The sequence below is a fragment of the Corvus brachyrhynchos genome, unplaced genomic scaffold, assembly GCF_000691975.1.
Source record: "Corvus brachyrhynchos isolate BGI_N302 unplaced genomic scaffold, ASM69197v1 scaffold222, whole genome shotgun sequence".
NCBI lineage: Eukaryota > Metazoa > Chordata > Aves > Passeriformes > Corvidae > Corvus > Corvus brachyrhynchos.
Genome location: NW_008236770.1, coordinates 25,424 through 28,206, shown reverse-complemented (window position 1 = coordinate 28,206; position 2,783 = coordinate 25,424). Strand labels below are relative to the sequence as shown.

Below are 2,783 nucleotides of genomic sequence, written 5' to 3'. Positions count from 1 at the left end.
GGAGCAGGGAAAGGACACAAGGAGCAGGGAGAGATGGACACAGGGAACAGGGAGAGATGGACACTGGGAGCAGGGAGAGATGGACACTGGGAGCAGGGAGAGATGGACACTGGGAGCAGGGAGAGATGGACACTGGGAGCAGGGAAAGGACACAAGGAGCAGGGAAAGGACACAAGGAGCAGGGAGAGATGGACACAGGGAGCAGGGAGAGAGGGACACAGGGAACAGGGAGAGAGAGACACAGGGAATAGGGAGAAATGGACACAGGGAGCAGGGAAAGGACACAGGGAGCAGGGAAAGGACACAGGGAGCAGGGAGAGATGGACACAGAGAACAGGGAGAGATGGACACAGGGAACAGGGAAAGGACACAGGGAGCAAGGGAAGGGACACAAGGAGTGAGACGGACATGGGGAACAGGGAAGGGACATGAGGAGCATGGAGAGGGACAGAAGGGGCAGGAAGGGACACGAGGAACAGGGAAGGGACACGAGGGAGGAGCAGGGAGCACACGAGGAGCAGGCGATGCTCGCAGGGGATGCTCTCAGGTGATGCTCAGGTGATGCTCTCAGGGGATGCTCTCAGGGGATGCTCTCAGGTGTTTCTCAGGTGATGCTCCAATGATGCTCTCAGGCGATGCTCGCAGGTGATGCTCGCAGGTGATGCTCGCAGGGGATGCTCTCAGGTGTTTCTCAAGTTTTTTTTTTCTCAGGTGATGCTCTCAGCTGATGCTCTCAGGTGTTTCTCAGGTGATGCTCAGGTGATGCTCTCAGGTGTTTCTCAGGTGATGCTCAGGTGATGCTCTCAGGTGATGCTCTCAAGTGTTTCTCAGGTGATGCTCAGGTGATGCTCTCAGCTGATGCTCTCAGGTGTTTCTCAGGTGATGCTCAGGTGATGCTCAGGTGATGCTCTCAGGTGTTTCTCAGGTGATGCTCAGGTGATGCTCTCAGGTGATGCTCTCAGGTGATGCTCTCAAGTGTTTCTCAGGTGATGCTCTCAGGTGATGCTCTCAGGTGATGCTCTCAGGCGTTTCTCAGGTGATGCTCAGGTGATGCTCTCAGGTGTTTCTCAGGTGATGCTCAGGTGATGCTCTCAGGTGATGCACTCAGGTGTTTCTCAGGTGATGCTCTCAGGTGATGCTCTCAGGTGATGCTCTCAGGTGTTTCTCAGGTGATGCTCAGCTGATGCTCTCAGCTGATGCTCTCAGCTGTTTCTCAGGTGATGCTCAGGTGATGCTCTCCAGTGATGCTCTCTCTCAGGTGATGTTTTCTGGTGGTGGTCTCAGGGAATGCTCTCAGGTGATGCTCAGGTGATGATTTTAGGTGCTGCTCTTCAGGGATGTCCGGATGACGCTCTCAGGTGATGCTCAGGTGATGCTCTCCACTGATGTTCTTGGTGATGCTCTCAGGTGATGTCCCAGGTGATGTTTTTTGGTGATGCTCAGGTGTTGCTCCCCAGAGATGCTCTCAGGTGCCTCTCTCAGGCGTTGCTCTCTCTCCATCGATTCCCTCCCATCAATCCCCTCCCATCATTTCCTTCCCATCGATTCCCTCCCACTGATTCCCTCTCCATCAATTCCCTCCCTGTTGTTTCCCTCTCCATCGATTCCCTCTCCATGGATTCCTTCCCACTGATTCCCTCTCCATCGATTCCCTCTCCGTTGATTCCCTCTCTGCCGATTCCATCCCTCCCTGTCTCCCACAGAGACGATCCCATGGCAGCCCCTCCCTGGAGGAGATCCCATGATCCCGGTTTTCCCCTCGCTCCAGCTCAATCCTTGTTCCCCCCCAGGGTGGCAGCGACGGGGACACAGGGTCGGGATTAGGGACAGGGGCCGGATGAGCTGCTCTCGGCATTCCCAAGGGTTTGGGGGACTGGTCTGGGATAGGCCTTGGAAAAGGGGCCCAGGGCCTGTCCCAGGAATGCTCCGAGTCCCAGGGAAGGGTTTGGAGTCTCCCGGGCAGCCTCTGCTCCTGTCTGCTCCCAGGTTTCCTGGGAAAGGGAAAGGGAGAGGGGGAGGGAAAAGAGGGAAGTGGAAAGGAAAGAGAAAAGGGGGAAGGGAAAAAGAGAAAGGGAAAAGAGGGAAAGGAGGAAAATGAAAAACAGAAAAAGGGAAAGTAAGAAAGAAAAGGAAAAGGGAATTGGAAAAGGGGAAAGGACAGGGAAAAGGATGGAAAGGAAAAGGAAAGAAAGAAGAAAAAGAAGAAAAGGAAAAAGAGAAAGGGAAAGAAAAAAGATAAGGAAAGGGGAAGACAAAGGGAAAGGAGGAAAAGGAGAAGGAACAGAAAAGGAAAAGGAGAAAAAGGAGGAAAAGGAGGAAAAGAGAAAAATGAGAAAGAAGAAAGAGAAAGGGAAAGGAAGAAAGAGAAGGAAAGGGAAACGGATTGGAAAGGGATTGGAAAGGGATGGAAAAGGAAAAGGAAGACAGGGACAGGAAAAGGGACAGGAAAAGAGGAACAGCGGGTTCCTGCCACCCCCATCCCAAGGCCTGAGCTGGCCCTGGCCAGGCCATCCCGGGATCCATCCGGGAGCGCCGATCCGCCGGCACGGAGCGGGATAAATCCCATCTGCAGCGTCGAGGGATTACGGGAGCGCAGCGGCTGCCGGGGCTGGATGCGGATGCAGCCCCTGGATGGCGGGAACTGGGACACCGGGACGGGGCAGGGCGGGGCTGACAGAGCACAAACGGAGCCCTTGGCCCCCGAGACCGCCAGAATTCCCGATCTCCCCATCTCCGCGGCTCTGGGATGGGAATTTTGGGGAGTGGGATCTCCAGTGGCCAAA

The 2,783-nt window shown here is 55.0% G+C and overlaps 1 long non-coding RNA gene across 5 annotated transcripts; it reads left to right on the top strand.

The window, feature by feature from the left end:
• Positions 1 to 332: 332 nt before the first annotated feature.
• LOC108445094 lies at positions 333 to 2,038 on the top strand. 5 transcript variants are annotated; one of them, XR_001859845.1, is made up of 3 exons: positions 333 to 608; positions 646 to 684; positions 760 to 2,038. It is a non-coding gene; the product is annotated as an uncharacterized LOC108445094 (long non-coding RNA). The 5 variants fall into 5 exon arrangements; XR_001859847.1 differs by adding an exon at positions 712 to 748 and having other exon boundaries at positions 333 to 658; positions 784 to 2,038; XR_001859844.1 differs by having other exon boundaries at positions 337 to 658; positions 712 to 1,308; positions 1,359 to 2,038.
• Positions 2,039 to 2,783: the final 745 nt, after the last annotated feature.